Raw genomic sequence first — 22,890 nt, forward strand, 5'->3', positions numbered from 1 at the left:
AATTCAAAGGTCTCATTCCAGAACAGAACAAACCCCTTGTAAAGCCCCATGAAGTCCTGTTCAGGTTTAGTCATCTGGCAAGACCACTGTCTTCGAAAAAATATGGACCTAGAGGGATGCATAGTGTTTAGTCTGACCCACTTGGGCAGGCATGAATTTGACTACAGAGTCCTGTGTCTCACTTCAACATCATGACGAACTGTGATCCTGAAAAGAAAACCCCATGGGAAGTTTGTACTTTAGTAGAGGGGAAAAAAAATCAAGTCAGGCCTCCAAAAATTATAAAGTGTTACATTAATTGCTTCTTTTCACTTGTCACCTTCTTGATTTGAGCTTTTACAGTTCATATTTTTGATCTTTCCTCTGCAGTCCAGACCATTAGGAATGTCTTTTTTTTTTCCTTAATAAAAACAGTGATTAACAGGTAATAACAGGATTTTTGAAGGTAAGGCATTAAAAATACTGATTGTTGCAAAATGTATGATTAAATCAAAAGTCTTGGCAACATCACGAAGTGTCTCTCCTTTCAAGACTAGTTTTCATATATCCATTTGAAGCAATTTCTTGTATGAAAGTGCATTTTTTTTTAATATATAGACAGACTTGTGCAGGTCAGGAAAAAAAAAGCAGGAATGAGCCTAGGCCATTGATAAGTGCTGGGAAAGTGTCAAGTGATATATCATGTAGCCATTCTATTTATCAATGTCAAAAATTCTTTGTCTGATTCATGAAATGCTATTTTACTGCCACAGAAGGATATGTAGGGTGCTTTTTACAACTGAAGTATGAATATAATAGATTGCAAAACTTTCTCTCCCTAAATTCACACTTAAAAATGACGTGCTGAAATTTTCAAATTGACCTAATTAAGAATATTAGGAACAAATGTAGATACTTAATACAGCAAATGAAATACGTTAAATTTTTTTAAAAATTAAGTCATGGATATATTATCCTGAAATTAAACTATTTAACATGGAAGATTCTCTCAGCTTCAGACAGTTTCAGGCCAATTCTTCCTAGACTTCAGCTATTACCTCAAAAATATTACATAACTTGCCTTTTTTCTGCAAATCGCTGAAGCCCGACTAGTGCTCCATTATTAACATCAGAACTGTCAGCATTTCAGGGAGGCAAGAGAAGAAAGCAAAGCATTCCTACAAGCAGCAACAAAACCATACTTGCACTTAGAGAAATCTTCCTTCAATCCTCTTTACACCAAGCAGAGAACTACTTAAAGTACAGTACACTGAAGGTGGGATTCATTTCCCTTTCACTGTCTATAAGTCAGAAGTCTCTGTTAGATGTCTATAAGTTAAAGTCAGCTTGACTCCCTCTCTAGACAATGAAGAGAGACAGGCACCTCCAGAGGGTGACTCATCCCATCTGAAGACAGATACTGGAGAGAGATGGAAGGAATCGCCCTTTGGAGATACCTATTTCTCTCCAGTGACTACAAAGAGAGTCTGTGGTGAGTGGCTTAAACTTGACAGCTAAAGTTATGTGAGATGAAATCTAATCCTAAGCATAAATAACACAGGAGGGGCTTTATTCCTGTACTGAAGAGAAGGTTATTAGTAATAGTTATTTGAAGCATTCTGCATTAAAAATGCACAAATTGCATCACGCTTATTAGCTAGCATGAATTAACTTGATTGTGCGTATAACTACACTGATATGTCACGGGTGTCAGGGCCTCTGTAAAAACTAGGAAGACCAAGTTTAATAAAGAGCCATGGTTCCAAAAGAGTCTCACACTCAGCTGGGGCCCTCACCAGCTTCTGAATGCTCCTGTTTCTCTCAGTGCTACCTGTTTAACAACTGTCTTACAGTAATGACAACCCTGGGCATCTTTTTTATCATCTAGGTGCCATTTCCCTCTGTTCCAGTTGAGATCTTAACAGTATGGCAGGTTAGTTGACATGTGTTTTACAGGAAGGGGAACTGTATTATAATAACACTGAAAGAGTCAGAATATTTTCCTTTCACATGATTTGCATTAACTTTCCATCCCATCAAAGTATTATTAATTTTAGTTTAGCATCTGAAGACAGGGAAAAACCCTACCGAACCCATTTCTCCTAGAAATGGTAAGCGGTAGTCTGTGCGGCACCAACTGATTGGCTTGCACGTTGTTTCAGTCTAATCCTGTCTAGAGCAGACAGGGGCCTGTGAAGTAATGACTCTTGACCCTAACTTTCCTCTAGGCTCCATACAATGTCTTCACGACCCTGAAGCTTCTCTATTTCGTTTAAAAGAGTCTGATATCAGAGAGAGTTGTGCTGGAGCCAATGAGGCTGGTGGAAGTTATACCCTGAAAGTGACCACACATGTGGCATGCCACAGAATTTAGCACAATGGAGTTGTCTGAAGGTGCAAAGACTGCTGTAAACATGTCTGAAAATAAGAAATAATGGGAAAATCAGCACAGTGGAGGTTCAAGATAATAATGTCTGAACTGGTCCCTGTACATTTTTAGTATAGCAGTGTAGATATACTCAAATGGACCTTATCTGGTCATGGCTTTGGCTGTTTTAATGAAGGAACCCAAATTTTAGCTTTTGTCTTTGCAGCTCCTATTAGATAGGACATCAAAAGAGAAAGAATTCAAGATTCCTCTGCAGCCTGGGTATTTGTGTCTTTATTAATAGTTTCTCGAAGACAAAAGTGGATAGACATAATTTTATGACTGCACCCGGGAGTTTAAAGGTTTTGCCAGATCAACCTTGCCGCCACCCTCACCTGAACTGTACCACGGACATCTATGTAGCTAAGATTTCACCACAAAATTTCCTCTGATTTAAATCACTATGAGTGGAGAATGAAGGCCTTTGCACTTAGTTTCAAGAGGCTTCTTTGGAAGACGTAATTCATGTGTATCTGAGTATTTCATCACTACTTAGATGTTCTGTCAGCTCCGCCTTTTAAATCTCAGTATTTTTAGTATTCTTAGTGTAACACATGCATGAGAAAATACTGTAGCTGTGAAAGTCCAGATTGTGCAATCTACTAACCTAGAAGGTACTGTCACTTTTATGTGCCCTATATTTTATTCACCCATAACTCATATAAATGCAGATTTTAAAAAAAATTATCTTTAGCTCTTGCCTTGCTTTCCAGTCCTCAGCGTTTGGAATTTGAGAATCAGGTCATCTAGATAAAAGCTACAGTGTTTGCTCACATGCTGTGCACCTGTAAGCAGCACTATACAAATAAACAGTATTTTACACCTTCCTATAGGAAAAATTTCAAAATATTGCAATTAGATGGTCTTTATTTTGTAGTTTGTAAAGAGATCAGTTTGGTTTTCATGGTAGTCTCAACACATAGGCAAGTAAAACTAAAATCAGAAACTTGTCTTTAAATCATCCATCTAGACAGAAAGATTTATAAAGTACAATTCACTTCATGAATCTTTCACTTTAAGTTATCTAATGGTTTTCTAAAATTAGATGCCACTTTCAAAAAATCAAAACTGTCGGAGTTATTAACAGCACCTTTTTAGGGTTATTGTTAGATACACAAACATCTGGGAAAAAATACTGGAAGAACAAGTTGCATTAGCTTTGAGTGTGTTTAAAGTAACACATTAAAAGTACTGGCAAGGTTATGTTTGTAGGAAGAAGCAAATTGGTTGAAACCCTGACCCCACTGAAATTAACGAGATTTCACCCTTTGTCTTTTACTATTCAGACACGTTCCCAGTGACCATGACCACGAGAAAGACTCTTGCACAAGGACATTTGAAATGGTAGGCTCTGTCTCTTGAAACAGTAGGTTAATTTGGCATTTCTGTGCTTCAGTATTTCTTGTAGTCAATGCACAATATGTGTCCCAGCTTGAGGGCTTCTAATAGTTGATAGAAGATAAAAATAAATGTTGCTATTTACAGATCCAAAAACTCTTAAAAGCAAGAGTGAAAAATGTTTTGACTGTTTTGTAAAAGAAGTGTGAAAAATGGCCAGTGAATAATTTTTAAAGGGTCAGTATTAAATTTGTATTACTGCAGTTAAGTCCTAGGTAGGAATTGGAGCACAAATTCAGTAAAAAATAAATGAAAGGATCTGATCTGCATTCTTCAGACTCACTGTCTAAGTCTCCAGTATTGGGGTGTGGGGCCGTAAATGTTCCTGCAATATATCTTCAAGTATGTTCTTGTATCTCCTTATATCTAGTGATTTTAATGCGGCCACTACTTTCTTTCAGTCTCTTGATTTTATGGAGTCAAAAGTCCACAATACAATTCAGGATGCATCTGACCCTTGAGAGCACAATGTGTGAGATCTGAAGACAGCCTTTGCCCAAAAGCAAGAGCCAGGTTGCCAGAGAACATAAAACTACCACGAAAGATAGAGATGGGTGAGATCTGGGGAGAGGGGAGAGGAAGAAAAGGAAAGGAAGAAAGAATTTAAGAAGGAGTGAGGTGGTTGGAAAGACACTGTGAGAAATACTTGGGTCTAGCTCTGTGAGGCTATGCAGTGCTAACCACACTGAAAAAAAGTGATGGGAGATGAAGGTAAAAAAATAAGGTGTTGAAAGAAAATGAGAGAGTTTAACCCAGAGAAGGTAGAAATGAACAAGACTTAAAACAGATTTAGCAAAGTGCTGGCATGTTGAGAGTCTCGTATTTTTACTGAAGAGCTGCTAACCTGGCTGGCTCAAAGCACACAGAACAGGGGGCAGTACCCCAGGACAGCAGACTATCAGGGTTGCAGGATGGCATTCTTGCCTCCTGGGTCTGTGCTGGTACTGCAGGAGGGCCAGTTTGCTGGTTGCTGCTTTTTGGGAGAGGTAGAAGCAGTAGGGACCACCCTGCAGCCACAAGGCTAGGGACCACAATCCCCTTCAGTGCATCTCCCTTCCCTTCCCCGTCCTGCTCTGGAGCAGCTCTCAGTTTCTGTGGCAGAGGAAAAATTCACTTCTGGCTCAGAACCGTCTCTCACCCTGGAGAGCTCTGGCATCTTTGGCCACCAGAAAAGCCTGTCATTACTGAATCTCCACCAGATTTAAGAATGATCTGGGGCAGCTGCCAGCAAAAAGACTCAATCTTTCATTAAAAAAAAAAAAAAAAAAAATGCTCACTGCCTGAGAACTGCAGCCTGGTTATCCTAGCTTCAACACATGCCAAACTTAAAACATGTAAATACGACACTGGCTTCAACGGTACAACTTCTGTGCTTAAAGTTAGTCATATCTCAAAGTAATCTGCCAAGGACCTTCGCTGATTGAAATGCTAATGTGTAAAACACTTAGTTAGCTAGGATATGACTGGGACAAAGCAGCATGATTTGGTAAAGGATAACCTATCACTCTTTTCTTCAAGCATTCCTCAACTACATCAGCAAAATTCAAGATTAAAAAAAAAAAATGGGTTTGATGTAATGCATTTAGATTTACTGAAAGTGTTTTTGCACATTCCGTTTAGGAAACTCTTAAAAAACTGACACTATGTAGGAGTACACTGGACTAAAACCAGAGCATTACAAAGCAGAATGCTCCATTTTCTAGCTTAAAAAAAAAAAAAAGTAATTGATACTGGGATACTCCAAAGGTGCATATTGCCATTGATGCTGTTTCGTAAGTTAGTGACATGAAAAGCTGTGTGAACACTGAGCTGACCATGCTTGGGGGTATCTCAAAGGCTGACCAACACAACAGAAGTTTACAGAGAGCACTGGAGAGGTTGAAGGAAGTGAGGTGAAAGGACAGCAGAGTAGCAGGGGATATTCAACGAATGCAGGTTAAAGTGTGGTGAAGGAGGAATCTTTTGAACTACTGAGATCTCTGAGTTTAAAGAGCGATGAGTTTAAAGAGCAGTGAGCGTAAGTTAATGAAAGTACCTTCTGAAAGGGAGAAGTGGTGATTGCTGCTGTGGTGCAGTTATTTGCTGAAAGAGGTTTGGCATTCCAGAAGGCATCAAAGAGCAAAAGAAAACAATAACACAGAAATTATTATAATGTCAGTATATGACAGTGGCATAGCAGTATTGGGGGAATCATCTTCTTTTTAAGAGACATTTTCTCAAAAAAAAAAATAGCAAACAAAAAGGGAGAGAATTCAAAAATGTTTGTGGAAACCATGAAGGATATGAAACAATGAGATAAAAAAGAACTTTTTCAAGAAAAGACATAAGACTAGTGATTTTGCACATTCATTTCCTATTGACAAGATTTCACTCTCTTGACTAAGTAGGTCCTGGTGTACTAGTAAAAGATACTGGTAAGCAGAAGATACTTGGGTAGGCTCAGCACTAGACTAGCCCAGCATGGGAATTCTTACGTCCAAAGAACTGTCATCACAATTAATAAGTTACTGTTTTGGCTGAAAAATGGTTCTTGTCCCTGTCTGCTTCCCCTGTCTACCCTCTGACCTCACTGACCCCAATAAATTTGATGGAGTGGTGAAATCCAAGAGATACTCCAATTCTTAAAGGTTTATAGGGATCCAGGCACAGATGAAGAGCCCTTAAATGCTCTGGGGCTGCGGGGGAGATTTGCACCTTCTCAGATGGGAAAACCTTCAGTGGAGATTGACTTCATAAGTGACTAAACTTGTAAAAAGCTTCTGGCAGATCCAGGACCTCTTTAGAAACCAAAATACAATGGTCAGGAAACAGATTCACAGGAAAGGAGACTTCATTAGCCCCAGGGCTCAAAAGACTTGTTTCAAAAATCATCTCACATGTTTTATAGGACTAAATAATCAGGCACAAGGATATATCCTCACAGACAAGTGAAGATGCATCTGGTCTGCCCATACATGGAGCTCTTCAGGTGTTTTATAAGAAGGAAGGTAATGTTTAGGCTGAGGATCTTCTCTGTGCTGCAGGACTGACATCGGGCAGGTCTGGAAATTGAATCCTACTGAGTGCTTACTTTTTGTTCAGGTCTGTCCTGGATGCCGGGCTTACTGGGGTAATGGACAAATTTGATCCTGAAAAAACGAACAATTAAAACTATGTAGCCCCTCTGAATCCTAATAGCAACCCTTGTATTGCACATACCTAGGAAGGGATACAGAGAGGCAACACATAAAACCACAGATAAAAGGTTAACAACCCCTTTCCTCAGCAGCGTAAGACAGTTGGCAGGCTACTTCTGTTCCTTCCTTCTCCACAATTCCACCATGAAAAAAAAACCTCAACTTCCTTTAAGTTCTTGAAGATCGTAATTGATCTGAACCCGAAAAGTCACAGGCTTTAGGTGTCTCAGTCTTAAACACTGTTGCACATCTTTGTTCATGAAGATAGATGTATGGGTCTGAATATCTGCCCAAAGACCACAGAATTCCTTGGCCCATTTCTTGTCATTAAATAATTCCTGGATACAGATTTATCTTTCCAACTTTATTTTCCTTTTCTTGGTCAATAACAACTAGCAACTCATTGTGTAGCTTAGAGTTTTAATGTCCTCCCTTTCAGTCTCAGCTGCAGTGATATTTGTTTTCCTTATTTCTGCTCCAGGCTCTTTCTTCTTTTGCAGCCTGACTGTATCCTTATAATCTATCCATTCAGCCTTCCTTCTCTCTGTTCTTCTCATTGTACTCTCTTTCTCACTCTGTTGTCACTGGCAACCTCCCCATGTTACCTTCACCAGTCTTTGAAATCACTTGCTCCTCACCAGTTACTCATCACCTTACTAACTCTTCGACTCCTCTTTGTAAGTTAGGCTGCATCGATACTAATAAAATTAATAGTTTGGGGGCCATTTTCTGTACCGACGCAAACCGGCACAGAGTGACACGCATTCACACTTTCTTATTTTCTGAGGTGGGCTGGCCAGATCAAACCCCCCAAATCTCTACTAATTCCCAAACCCTACCCAGGAACAGTTTGAAGACTACCAGATGGTCCAGGGCAAAACCCTGTCAGAAACCACTCAAACTTTCCAAAATGAACAGTCACGTTCCAGTATCACCTCTGGCACTGTTAAATTTACTACCATGGCCATATTCACCAGCAGCAGGAACAACCTTTAAAGCAGTGATGTACGTAACAGCTGACTTCTGCAGTTTGCAAGAACTGTAATTCTAAACCAAACCCGAGCCTTTTCCCTATTGTAAACTGATTTCTAGTTTTGAAACATAGTCATTGGTTTCCCAGCTGCTGATAGCTTGAAAGCTGCCTGAAGCCAAGCCAGCTTCTCTGCTGAGCAGGCAGTATGGTTTCTTGCCATAAAGGAAAAAACTTGAAAGGCAGCCTGTTGACCGTGTAAAGGATGGATGCACGGGACTTTTGTTCAGAGCCAATACTTTTCCTGCCATCCTCCCTGAAGAGGCCTTAAACTTGGAAACCAGTGGTTTCGTAGAGAAATTCGAGGCTCAGACATAATCAAATAGCCTCAGCACAGCACGTTACCGCACATCAGCGAGGCTGTGGTAACTGCCCACTACAAATACGAGATAATGTGACATACGTTAGCCCACAGCGAAAAGGGGCTAACCTAAGCCAAATTACTCTGGCTGTGCCATGGGCTAAGAGCATTTGCACAGGCAGCTATTGGGACTCAGCTGATGCATGTTAACAGTTAACCAGAGTAATTTGATCATATGTCTGATCTCAAAGACAAAATAGATTCTAAATTGCTAGTATGGTATATGGGAGATGTAGCCATGACATTTTGTTACATTACCATCTGACCTAACAAGAATGTAAAAGATACACTCCCTTTCTGGCATTATTTTAACACAGCATTTTACCAGCCCGAATTATGAAAACAAAAAAAAAAAAGTGCTATATTTAAAACTATAAAAACACAGTTTATTCCTCTTTGATAAGGCATAACTTTTTTTAGCAATTGTCATCTGTAACATTACAGCCTTAGGAGGTAATTTACTAAATAGGACAAAATTAGCTGATTTTTGGACCATTTAAAGGAACATTTCTGTTGAAAGCATACAAAATGTATTAAAGCAATCTCTAAAGTCTTTACCCCTGCTTGAGATTTTAATTTACTCAGAGCTAATAAATTATCCCCTTTCAGAAGCTATTGAAAATTTTCACTTAAATCCTTTTTAAAACTTAATGTGTTCAATTGAATCTTAAGCAATTTATACACACATACACAGAGCACGAGGTGGTCACCGCACCAAGGTGAAGGCTGAAAAGAGGTTAGATTAGCAGTAACTCCTCTGCCCTTTGGGATTGCTGGGGTGCTGTTAATGAATGTGAATTCCCTCCTCCCCCAGAGCCCTCCCCCTTCGTATGCACTGGTCTGGCTGTCGGGTAATTACTTTTCCAAGATGGCATTTAACAAAATGCCCCGTTCAAAGCCCGGGCCCATTTTCTCTCCAGCTGAAGGATGTCGCTGCAATCAGGGAAGGGAACGACAGATCTGGGTCATCCCCAGTACTCATGTTAGCTGGGACGTGAAAGCTTGCTTCGTCTCAGATAGGGCTCTGTGTTACAGTTGCACACTTATCAGAAATATTTTTTCAGGCCATCAATTATTATATCTGAACATCGCATCCTCACTCTAGGGAGCCCTTAGCAAGCTGTAGCAAAAATCAATCCAGTTTTACAACTTTTGCCTTGGCACAGCTCCAAGTCTTTATCTGCCTTGTGCCATTATTTAAGGATGCAGTGGCTTTTTTTCTCTGGAGTATAGCTATATTCCTGAGGAGGACTTGCCCTTGGTGTATGTAATACCCTTTACCCTCAATTAGGGTTAATCTGTGAATCTGCTTTGGTTTTGCTTTTCGTGTTTGACAGTTTGCACGCTGGTGGCGGAGTTTGTGTGTCTGGGTAACCATCTCTCCTGCGCAGCATGTGTTTCTCATGCTGATGGGAAATGGAGCCTCTTATTTCAAGGAATGTGCACGTGGGCTGGAGTCTACCCTCATTCAAATCTCTTTGGCGTTGACTGCAGCTGCCAGTCATGGCATCTGAAAATTTCCCCACGTGTTTATTCTGAGCTTTATTTTTCCAGGGCAAACCCCACCTAGGAGGCTATCAAGCTGGACTTCCCCCTCTATGTATGTAGGTAGTGAGGTAGCTTTGCCAGCATGTCTCCAGGACCACCTTCATCAAAGAGGTTATGAATCCGAGCAGCAGCGGCAGTGCTTCGAAAGGCAGACACTGCTGCTCTCTCGAAAGGTGACTGCCTCCCAGATGGTAGGGAAATGTAGACAGCAAAAAGTAGCCTTAGATATAACTATGTCAGTGTAGGCTGCAAAAACAGGCAGCAGATGCTGGGTTTCAGTGGAGTTATGAAGGAACAGGCATTAAAAGAGAAAATGTATCTTAGGGCTGTACTTTGAAGGGGTTTTATGTTTATTTCAGAAGCAGACCCAGTTTCTATTTCCCTATTGAACACGCATGCAAAAGTTCACAGAGCCACTAATCAGATTGCATGGGTTTCCATGTTTCTGAGTCTCCACTTTTCAGCTCAAAAATGTGTTTCACCACTTGTCATTAACGTTATTTTATTAAATTCCCTCACAGCAGTTAGCTCAAGGGCTAAGAGGCATCTCTTCATTTACACCATGCAAGTTAATACACAGTGAATGCTGGAAAGTCCAAAAAGCATGGGTTTGGCTCCTTCCTTCCAGCCCACCTGCACAAACCGGCTTGGAGAAACTCTATTTGAAAGGGTTTAAGGCCATGGTGGCACATGTGTGCATCCACTTTCTTTGGTGGGGGTGGCTGGGAGCTAAAACAGATACTTCCCTAATTAAGAGGGCAACTGCCAAGTGGCTTGGGGGCTGCTGACAGAGTGGGGAGGGCCCTTGTTTTGGCTAAGCTATGGCTTGCCCTCAGTCAGAACGTGAGTTGCATGCCCAGTAACAACACCCACACAACACACCAAAACCAAATCCCTGCCATCTTCATAGCATCAAGTGTAGTTTAACAAATCCCTTGGATACATATGCATTTGCAGGGCTGCTATCTTAAGGAAAGTGACTAACGAGGTTTTCCCTCCTCCCAGGCAATCTAGAGCTAGCATCCAGCCACCTTTGAGCGTGTTGGCATTAGAGCTCCTAAGTGAAACAGGAGATAGCTGGATCAGTCCTATGGAGAATGCTTCCAACAAAAGGGCTGATATTTTTTATATAATTGTTTCATAGCAGGAGTTTATTTCTCTCTATTTCCTTTTAATCAGTAGTTGTGACAGTGTGTCAACGGTCGGGACAATAAATCAAGGTTTTGGCCACTTGCAAATATGTTTTTTCAAGAAAAATACTTTATTCTTTTCCAACTTCCCTTCCTTGCTAGCTGTCTTTCACCTACTTAATTGTAATTAATTTTTGGTGTTGCCCAAAGTTCTGTAGTGTTTGGCATTTGACAGCTAGCTGTATTTCAGGAGCAGATGAAATGTTTCATCTTCTCTGAGAAAACATCTGGGATCTTTTAGAACAAAAGGTACTATGAAAATATAAATTAGCATTACGAAAACAAATTTTCCACTTTTTTTTTCTTTTTTTTGTGGGAAAAAAATACAGAAGAAACAAGTAGAAATTGTAACCACAATGCAGGCAAAGTAGGACTAGATGATTGGAGTCATTCTTATTTTCTTGCGTAATCAAATTTTGCAGGGAAAACCAGGGGGAATTTCTATTTTGTGACTCATTTAAAAAAAAACCAAGGAACTCAACATTTGGGTTCAAGCTTCTGATTTCATTTCCCAGTTAAGGTTGGAATGTTTGCTGGAACTTTCTCTTTGCTAGCTTTTGTTGCTTTCTGTCATTCAGGAATCATGAAGTAAATATTTATTAACATGGGAGCACTCCTCCCTTCCTGCCCCTCGTATTTGTGCTTCTTATGCTAATGAACTCACTTTAACAAGGGAACCACATTCCTCCTGGGTCCACATTAGTTCTGGTGCCAACACATTAGTTATTTAAATGTAGTTTTATATTAATTTTTCATATTGTAATGCATTGTTCCCTGCAAATATACATGTAGCGGGTTTTCAACAGTAAACAAATATATATTAAAGATACTGTTAGCTGAAAGCCTTTCATCTTTCTTTTTTACTTCCTGTGATAATAGTGGTCATTTCTCACTCTTGCCCTCTGAATTTTCTCAATCATGCTCTTTCCCTTCTACACTTCTTCTGCAGTGACCACCACCGGGGATTTGTTTTCTGTTTTCTGAAGCAGGCTATTGATGTAAACGCAGAATTCTGAAACTACATATTTTCCATGTGTTCAGCATTTGTCTCTAGCATCCTCAAAGTCTGACAGAAAGGTTTACAATCTTTGAATCCAGTAAACAAAACAGGAGTATAGCAAAAGCTAAAAAAGGCATCCTCTTGACAAACAACCTTGCCAGCCCAACAATGATACTTAGGAAAACACAGGGAAGGTTACTCTACCATGCTCTTGCTACTTTCTCATCAATAAGAAAGAAAGATATACTAACTAAATGCCTGCAGATGTATTTGTATGATACAGGATCACAACCATATCATAATAAATCTTGTTGCTTACCAGTTAAGTAAAAATGAAAACTACTATTTTCTGTGAGCTGGGAGCTATTACTTCCAAGAGACATGCTTTTAGACTAAAAGGTGGAAACTGGACTCCATCACACATCATATAGTCAGGGCTACCATGTAGCATATCGAAAGTTCAGGGCTGGCTGCACCCAGGCTGCTCCGTTTTGAGTCATTTAAAATTATCAAACATTTTGATCTCAGGAGTGAGTCACTATTATACAGATAGCAATGCTGAAGGCTTTGACAATGTTCTCCCAAGAGTCCCAAAGAAACACAAACATGAAACCAATGAACTGTTAACTGAGGTGTATGTGGGGCATTGCTTTATGAATCTCAGTACCAGGGAAGTAGAAGTCAGTTAATGAGTCCCCAGTCTTTGAAAAAGGCTTCACAAATTATTCAGGGAGCTACAGACCAGTGAGTCTGACTTCTGTATCAGGTAAATAAAAGAAACTATAACAAAGGAGAGAATTAATAGATATCTAGATAAATATGATATATTCCAGGGAAGAATCAACTGGGCTTTTGTGAAAGGAAGGTCTCTCACAGATCAATTAAAGTTCTTGGAGGAGTCATAAAGGTTATGGGCAATGGTGACCCAATGACTCTGTACTTACATTTTGAAAAAGCATTCAACAAAGTCCCTTAGAGAAGATTTCTAAAGAAATAAAGCTGTTATGGGTAAGAGGGAAAGCCCTCTCATGGATTAATAATTGATTAAAAGAGAGGAACAAGTAGGTAGGAATAAATGGTCACTTTTCACAATGAAAATCTATTAATAGCAGGGTTCTCCAGGGCCTTTGGCATAAGTGTTGTCCGGTGTGTTAATAAATGACCTCAAACAGAGAGCAAATAGTCAGGTAACAAAGTGCATGAGTGAGATAGAGTAACTCAAGACACTCAAAGCTGATAGTAATGATAAAGTATTCAGAAGATCTTCACATGTCAATGGTAAATGAAATTCAGTAAATGGCCACATAGTAGTGTAAATGTGATATGGAACAATGGACTATAAACTAACTACTGCCACTATTCTGCAAACATTAGTTCAATGATGAGAAGCAGCCAGAAAGGCAAATAAATCTGATCCTAGATACCGCATCCAGTTTAGCTTACTACAAGTTTATAGGAAACTTAGTGGAAGGGAGGAGCAAATCAAGAAGGATTAGTAGGATGGGGTAGTTTCTGTACAAGGAAAAGCTGTATAACCTAAAACTCTTTAGCAGAGGTGGAATATGACCATTGTCTAGAAGTCCATGTGGAAAAGCGAGTAGGAACATTGTTTTTTATAATTGGAGAACAAGTGGTCACCCACTGAAAATATTGAATGCCAGATTTGAAACAGATCAGAAAAGCACTATTTTTCCTCCCAAAATGAATTAAATTGTGGAATAAATTGGCAGAAGATGGTGGGAGACCAAAAAAAAAAAAAAAAAACTAAAATGATGTTAGAGAAATTAATGGATGATAAATCCATCAGTACTTTAGAGACTGCTAAATCTGTACACTGCTCATTGTTCAGCTCTTGAGAAGATCACACTACCCGAAACTTTTCTCCAGTAATAGATGTCAAGTCACTTTAAGAAAAATGGTACTTGATTAAATGAAGTTTTAATCCAACTAAGTATGGCTACTTTTGTATTCCTATGAAATGAAATAATTTTCAATTTCCAATTAAAAATCTTTCAGTATTTCTCTTCCTTGTCATTCAAACAGGATATTTTTTTTAATCTTGATTTCAGGATGTGAAGGTACTGAAATGCTGATGTTTATTTGTAGAAACTTTCTATTTTTTTCATAGCAGGTATAAATTACTTGCCAGCTCAGCATTCTGCATATTTGAACAAAGTCAATGCTCTAAAGATGATTTGATACACACTGTCTGGATACTTTGTCTTTTCAAGAATTATCATACATTTCCATTCACTGAATAAAATCTTTTTTGCCCTTGGTCATTACTGCATTTTCTATTAATTATATTAAACTACATAAACTAATCTATCTTTTATATTTGTTTTGAAATTAATGTCTGTTTAGCATAATAAATAAAATGCATTTGTACAGAATTAAAAGTCATTCATTATTGACATTAAAACTCTGAAAACCAGGAAGGAATAGTTTAACCAATGTCAACCACATCAGCTCTTCCTCTATGACAGAAACCACTAAAGGATAAAGCATTGAACATTTCAATTCTTAAGGGAGTGGTAGCTAGAAGCAGTGCATCTAGAGGAACTCTACAGATAGGCAAAAGTCAAAGCAGTGAAGACTACTTTTCTGTGCAGCCAAAGCTACTGATGAGGTGCTTAAGCAGGGCCTGAAGTATCTCGGATATGTGCTCATGCTTTTGCTCTCCCATGGCAGTTAGCTTTCTTTTTCATCCTTCGTTGTGTCTATCAAAAAAGACTACATGGCATAGTCTTTCTCATTTTTTTAAAGCATATATCATGAGGATTACGTTTTGAAATATCTTCCATTTCTCATGCTCTCTTTCATGTCATTTTATTAACCAAAATAACTGAGAAAGAATATTAGAATTATAGAATCGTTAGGGTTGGAAGGGACCTTCAAAGGTCATCTAGTCCAACCCCCCTGCAAGGAGCAGGGACATCCTCGACTAGATCAGGTTGCTCAGAGTCCCATCCAGCCTGGCCTTGAATGTTTCGAGGGACGGGGCATCCTCCATCTCTCTGGGAAACCTGTTCCAGTGTTCCACCACCCTCATTGTAAGAAGTTTTTTCCTTATTGACAGGAAAGAAACAGAAAACAATGTAAAACACAACAGGACACAATGCAAAAAGGGGAGTATAAGCCAGGAAAACTGAAAAAGTGTTTGCATGCATTTTCTTTTGTCCTTAGCTGCTGAACTTTACCCGTCAGTGAAATAAATGAATAAGTTTTCTTCATCTCCAGTGACTGCAATCCTATCTTACGATAAGATTAAATTCTAGCATCATAAATCAACACTTAGAATTAACATTAGGAGTCTGCCAACCAACCCTAGAAAATGTCAATTGATTAGATTCTATTCCCAGATCTTGATAATTGTCTTTTGTCCTATGTATATGTATTTTATATTTAAAGGTATTTGTTTAAACAGCATGACAATCACAGTAGGAATTACCTAGAAAGTTCAGGGGTAAGATGGAAAAAGAGCAAAGTCATGAGTCAGCTGCAACTTTAACAGTCTTATCTCCTTTTTAGTTCTTGGTTTTTTGTTTGTTTGTTTGTTTGTTTGTTTTTTCCTGTGTGTTGTATCCACTCCTGGTTTTGGAAGCTTTTACCATACCGGTTCTAAAAATACAAGCCCTGGAGTTATTTAAGTTTAGCCTATTATTTAAATGACAGGAATAAAAACTCAGAACTGATTGGAACAACCAATTCAGCCATGGAAATGGGGTTTGTAGAAGGTTTGTTTTTAAAGTACTCAGAAGATTCCCACTAGCTTAAACAGCTTCCCACTGGCTTGTCATAGGCTCCAAATCCATACCCGTCCTCAGTCACTTGTGATTCAGTATTGTGTATTGATGCACTGTAGACCGTCCTTCCTCAAGATAGACTATCACGTGGTGATAGTTGGTTTATACAGCATAAATCTTACAAATTACTCTCTCCTTTTTAGTGATATAGACTACAGACCTATTTTGGGATTGCTCTGCTTTGGGATTTGTGCATTTTCCCCCCATTTTCCCAAACACAAGGACAGCTGAGGGTGAGAAACACCCACACAGAGGTAAAGAGAAAGTTGTTTTTCATCCTTCGGGTTTCCCCAGCTGCTGGCACTGCCTTGCTCACTCCTGCTGGGAAAGTACATGGAATTCATAAAAATCTGCTCCACAGAGCACTTCAATGGCTTGCAATCCTCCAGCAGGCTCATGGAGTAGGCAAGATTGCTGTTAATATGACCCTGCTTTTGACAATTGGGTGCTAGGAAATTATCACACTCCTTCCCACTCCCCTTGAGATCAGATCAGATCTGCCTCACTGCCTATTCCCTACCTGGTCACAGTGACAAACCCAGAGGTGGCTGGAGAGGGAAAAACAGAAAGCAGAGCTGCTAAATATCATATACCAATCAGCATGCACCTGCTAATGAGGCTGATGTTTAGATGGGGGAACTCAGTTTGCATTTGTCACTGAAGTGGGACTTTAGCAGTGTGAATGCCGTGAGGGGCAAGTACGTCCCAGTAGGGTGGCCACCTCAGGCTTTTTCAGCTCAGCCACCAGCCCCAGCCATGCCACCTCACCCCAGAGAAACCCTGTGACGTTGCAAGACAAAATCTCTTCCAAAACCCCATGTCATCTCCCCTGGTCTGGGCTCCATTTACAGGGAGGCCAAGAGAGATCGTATGACCAGCAGTGACACAGTTCTCATTTAAGGACCGGGTTTCCTCCCTTCTTTGTAGTGATTTTGTCAGACTGCCTATTGTTGCAGCTGAAAAATTGTTTTCTGGGTATCCTGGGATGCTTCTGCTCCCCCTTGCACTGTGAATTGTGTTGGCAATCCTCGCTGGGGCAGATTAACAACAGTGGCACAGCTTTGACTTTTGTCCCATTAAATCCTCAAATGAATAGCCTAGATCGTAACAAGCTTGTTCCTAAGGAACACTGAGTTTTTTTGGCTTTTTGTTGTTGTTGTTTATGTTGGGGATTATTTATTGTGATGTGAGTAATTCCATCTCTTTTTGTACTTTTTCTGTGACTGAGAAACTTATTTTTGACTACGCCGCTATGAGTTTAAATGAATTGTGTATAGAGGAGATCAGAAGGGAAGTGGTAAAGGGAGTAAGTGCTATGCTTGTTTCATTTTTCTATTTTGATCAAAAAATTGTACACAGAAATTAAGAACAAAAATATCACCTGTCTATGCTTGACCTTTGGTTCTTCCCATTTACTCGTCTTTTACATCACCCACCAATCAATTGACTTACCTTACATTCAGATCTCCCTCAATGGGCTAACAACTCAGTATTTCTTGCATTTATAGACAGAAGAAAACAAGATGATCTCCTTGCTGTTGCGATCAGCTGCAACAAAGCTTCCTATTGTCTTTTTACAGAAGTTTATAGCTCCCTGGCTCAGAAAGGTCTGATTTATTATTGCCTATTTACTGACATGTGAATTTATGGACATTCGGCACTGAAGACTGGTATCAACAAACCAGCATTGTCTTTTCACATGATGTTGCCCACAGTTTTGGAGCAGAAATTGCACAGTGTAGCAGAGTAATCATGCAGCTTTCATCAAGCTGGTACAAGGAAGACCTGCTATACTTCTGTCTGAGGAAGCAAGCAATGATGGCTAGGATGCCCTTGCTGAACTTAGAAGAGGAAAAATTTGTAAGAGAGGAAGACTGTATGAACTTGAATTATTACAAACTCCTGATATTAATCTTTGTTTAGAATAATTTTTCCCAATTAAAGTAGTGAATTATCTCTGACTCCTCTCTATAAAACAATGGATTTATTTATACTAGTTAATGAAATGCTGGGCAGAGAGGATTTTTTGGATGCAATGTATTTAGCCTTTCAGTAGGCTTTTGATAAATCACTCTATGAGAAGGTATTAAGGAAACTTGGTAACCAGGTAATAAGAGATAAGTCTTTCAGTGGATCAAAAATTGGCTAGGAAGCAAAGGCCCGACTAAATTGGTCATTTAACCTTGCTGACAAAAGATCAGCAGCAGCATGACTAGAAAGTTTTAGAGCAACTGATGTTCGAAACGCAGCTCTTAATACTTGAAAAAAAAAAAAATTTCTATTATCATTTACATCCATGCATTAATTCTTTAAAATGTTAGAATGTCTCTACTGGCTACAGCCCAAAGCCATCTGTCCTAATACCCTTGACATCCTTCACAAAGGTCATAGTATCCAGGGATGGATATTTGAACAGCAGATAGACCGACACTTCCTGAGAACACCCTTGAAATCTCCAGCAGTCTGTAGCTCAGAGGTGGGATCATTCTATTTGATAATCTGTTACAGATTCATCTTCTACACAGGTTGCTGTTGTATATAAAACTTCTAGAATCCAGGAATCTAGCAAAGAATTTCACAGTTTAACTGTACACAGCCTAAAGAACCATCTGATTTGATGGAGAGAGACTGTTCAGTAGGGCCTGTTGCAAGAGGACGTAAAGGTTTTAAAATAGAGGAAGGTAGATATAGATTAGATATTAGGAAAAAAATTTTTACAATGTTATAGAACACTGGAACAGGTTGCCCAGAGAGGTGGTGGATGCCCCATCCCTGGAAACATTCAAGGCCAGGTTGGATGAGCCTCTGAGTAATCTGATGTAGTCGAAGATATTCCTGCTCCTTGCAGGGGGATTGGACTAGATGACCTTTGAAGGTTCCTTCCAACCCTAACCATTCTATGAATCTATTTTTGCATTGTGAACCTGCTGTCTCCTTTTTTTGTTTAATGCCTCCTAGTTCTTGTATTTGAAAACACAATGAAGGATCATTCCTTAATTCCTCACTCTCTGTCACTCATTATTTTATCAACCGCTGTTGTATCTCCCAACCAGCTAATTCCTTTCCAGGCTGAAGAATGCCAGGCTATATAAGCATTTCTCATATAGAAGTTGTTCCATAACTTTGATTATTCTTATCATCTTTCTCTGAATCTTTTACAGCTTTGCTACACTTCTGTTGAGGTGAAGGGACCAGAAATACACACACTCTTCAAGAACTACCTAGCTGAAAAATGATGTTCACTGTATTTATTCTGTATTGCTCTCCTCATAGATCCAAATATTCAATTTCCTTTTTTGATCACAACTGGGTACTGAGCTGGCATTTTCACTATTATAACTCCAGGATGTCTTTACTGGGTAGTAATAGCCAGTTCAGCACCTGGCACTGCATGTATAAAGTTTGGTTTAGTTAACTCCAAGTGCATAATTTCTAATTATTCTGCTCTGAAATTCATCTGCAGTATTATCACTCAGTCTTATAGGATCCTTCTACCGTTCTTCACAGCCAAGCTTGGTTTTTACTACCCTAATTAACTTGGAGAAGCATTTGTATATTATATAAATTCAATAACCATGTTATTTCTCATCAGTTTCTCACATCTTTTTAAAGGCTCTTTTATTCAAAGAAGGAAGGCATATGTACGAAAGTACATTTGCAGGAAACAAAAAATCAGAGACCAAATGCAGACTAGCCATGTGAAAACATGAGAACAATATAGTTCATATACTTCAAAAACAGATTAAATCAATGAGTCAAAAAATCATAAGCTGCAGATTAAGAGAGGTACAGTTCAAAGCAACATGCATTTTCAGCTGCTTAAGTGCTTTGGTTTGATCCTTAAACCATAGATTAAATTCCTGACCTAAAGAACACAGAGGGGAAATGACTGTTTAGCCACATTACTGGTTGCACAACATGCCTATTTTCAGAGGTGTCATTAATAATCGCCTAAAATATTGTGTTCATGATTTGTCTTTTCAATTTATCAAGTATTTTGGATCAGATTTAACTCTTCTTATAGGCCCTGCTATCCTGTCCCAAGGATAAAAGTGTCAAGCCTGAGGAAATCTCTTTAAGAAAAGCCTGAGGGACTGAAACATTATTTTCCTTTTTGCTTGTTTTTTGGCATTAGCACTTGCAAGTAAAATGAAAGACTTGATTTGAAAGTCAAGGCCAGATCTTAAGAGGTGGTGAGCCCTCATATACCCCAGTGGCTTCAGTGAGATCAGTGCATTTTAGAACTTGTCCCCAAAACTGGATTTGATGTATTGTTTTTGTTTTGGTATAGCTCTGCTATGGAGTAATCCACTGAGAATTTACTGCCCTTTTGGAGAATACTCCTGGTTTCATGTACGTATTTGTCATTTTTTTCCTTTGGCCTTGTCAAACTGAGCATGTTATTTTCTTGTTTGATAAGACATCTTAAGAATTAACCATTTACACATGAATCAGAATATTGGTTGAAAAGTATAGATAGGACCCTCTTCCAGAAACACTGTAAAACAGTTCATATATTTTGGTCATTTCACCCCCTATCCAAGCTCCCATTAAAGGAATTAGCCCTGAAATAATTCACAACATTGGCATTAAAACTGTCATCATACTTCAGGGCTAACACTGTGGTGAAATAACTTCTCAGCAGTCTGCCAATCCACAGGTTTTTTTGGAAGGCTTTACTTTCTGAAGATTAGAAATGAGCTGGTTGGTTGGTTGGTTAATCAAAGAAAGCTTAAGTTCTGCAAAAGTTGGTGAGGCTGTCCAGCAGGCTTCATATTACTCTAGGTCTCCTATTTACAACTGGTCAGCAGATAGAAAACATGACAAAACACCTCATCTAGACAAATCAGTGTTTAGACTTACATGAAAACTCTTAAGCAGATCGGTTTAAGTCAGAAATGTGGCAGGGGAAGAACGGGTATTACGTCTAAACCTCTTTACTAGTTTTCTTCCTTCCCTGTGCTACTTGCATGCAGATGATTCCTGCTATGGATAGGGATGTTCTGTGGAGAGTCTCAGTTACTGACTATCATTAGCTGTCAGTCTTACTGGTATTTTCCAAGAATTTAGCTGTAAGATCCCATTGACCAGTACTAGACCAACAGGACTAGACCAATAACATGTGTGTGGAATTTCACATGCCTTTTAGGGTATTTGCGCATTAAAACATTTTGAAGAATTCAAGATTATCTCTTCAGAATATTTATAAGACAGATCCATGGGGGAATTCATTTTGTTCTGTGCAATAGTAGCAGCACAAAGCAGCCTTAAAGTCAGCTTAGGCATCTCTTTGAGGATTTCACTGACATACAGAAATCCTGTGGTAATGGCTTTTTCCCTTTGCCTCACTGCAAGTTCCGCTTCAAAGATGTTTGGTTAGTATGACTACTGGAGAGGAACTTACTGCAAGTTTCTGTGCCCCAGGTATTGCCTGCCATCATCAGGAGGACTTCTTGTGGCTCTTAAGAATCGTCAATACCTCAAGGTAGCCTTGAATTACTTTAAATTGCCCTGAAACCCAAAGGTCAGCCCCAGAATCCTGAGATTTGGAGATATGCTTCCCCTCCTATCATTTTCCCTAGAACTTGTTCCATATTACCTCCTTTTCTGAAGTCATAGCCCAATGATTCTAGTTTAGTTTTGCACCCTGATAGTAGACAGACTTTTTTTCCATCATCAGTGGAGATGGAGAGTGATTTTGATTAATGACTTCATTGTCCCCAGCCAGCAAGAGACTTGCCTTTTTCAGTTTGCATCAGAATGGATTCTGAACACGGTAAGTCTCTAACTGCCAGTAGGTTTCACCTGCTGAGAAGTGAGGAAATTAGTCAGAAAAAAAAAAAGGTCACAAAATAATACTGATTTACTCTAACTTCAACTAGAATGTCGGTGGATGCAGAAGTTTTTTAAGTCTTCCTAGACTTTTTTCCTAACACTATACATGCAAGAAAAAAAAATTATGAGAATCAAAAATTAAAAATCAAGCAAATCCTTAGGTTTTTTTTTTTTCATTTCACATTTTTCTGTGTATTTTCAATATGAGGGAGAAGTAAAGGTGGGGGGTGAATTTCTAATTGTATTAGTATTAGGGTATTTACATGCCAGCCCCTACGCTTCTTCCAGTGAGAAGATTTGGCTTATCTTAGGAATTTTGGGAATGCTGGTTTATTGGTATGCATATAAGATTGTAACATATAATGTCAAGAATATTAATTCCAGTCACAGATCATGACTGGATCTTTTAAATTTCAGCTGGATTTGCTTTTCACTTCCAAGGAAGAACTTTTTGGGGACATGACAATCAACAGCAGTCTTGACTGTAGTGACCATGAAATTGTAGGGCCCAAGATCCTAAGGTAAGCAAAGAAGGAGAGTAGCAGAATATAGACCCTGGACCTCAGAAAAGCTGAACGTACTTCAGTCAAGGAACTAGTAGGTGGGATCACATGGGAGGCACATCTGAAGGGTGACAGAGCTCTGCAAAGCTGACAGGCCTTTGAATAAAACCTCCTCCAACCACATTACGGATGATTATGACACTTAGGAAAGTAAGTAGAGGTATCAGGATACCAGACTGGCTAAACAAGGAACACATGACTAAGTTTCAGTGTAAAAAAAAGTAGAATATAGGAGGTGGAACCAGGAGCAGGCTGCAAAGGAGGAATTTATAAACTTTGGGCATGTAGTGATTGTGTTATGGGCCAAACAGACTCAACTTGGGAAAAATATTTATTTATTATTATTAAAACCAAAGCAGGATAATGAGGAAGAGAACAAAAAACAACCAACTTTCCCCCACCCCTCCCTCTTCCTGGGCTTAACTTAATTTCAGATTATCTCTACCTTCTTCCCCCACCCCGAGCAGCACAGGGGTGGAATACAGAATGGGGATTGCGGTCAGGTCATTACATGTCATTTTCCACCACTCCTTCCTCCTCGGGGGAAGAACTCCTCACATTTCTTCCCTGCTCCAG

This window comes from Chlamydotis macqueenii, chromosome 1, assembly GCF_036417535.1.
Source record: "Chlamydotis macqueenii isolate bChlMac1 chromosome 1, bChlMac1.mat, whole genome shotgun sequence".
Lineage (NCBI taxonomy): Eukaryota > Metazoa > Chordata > Aves > Otidiformes > Otididae > Chlamydotis > Chlamydotis macqueenii.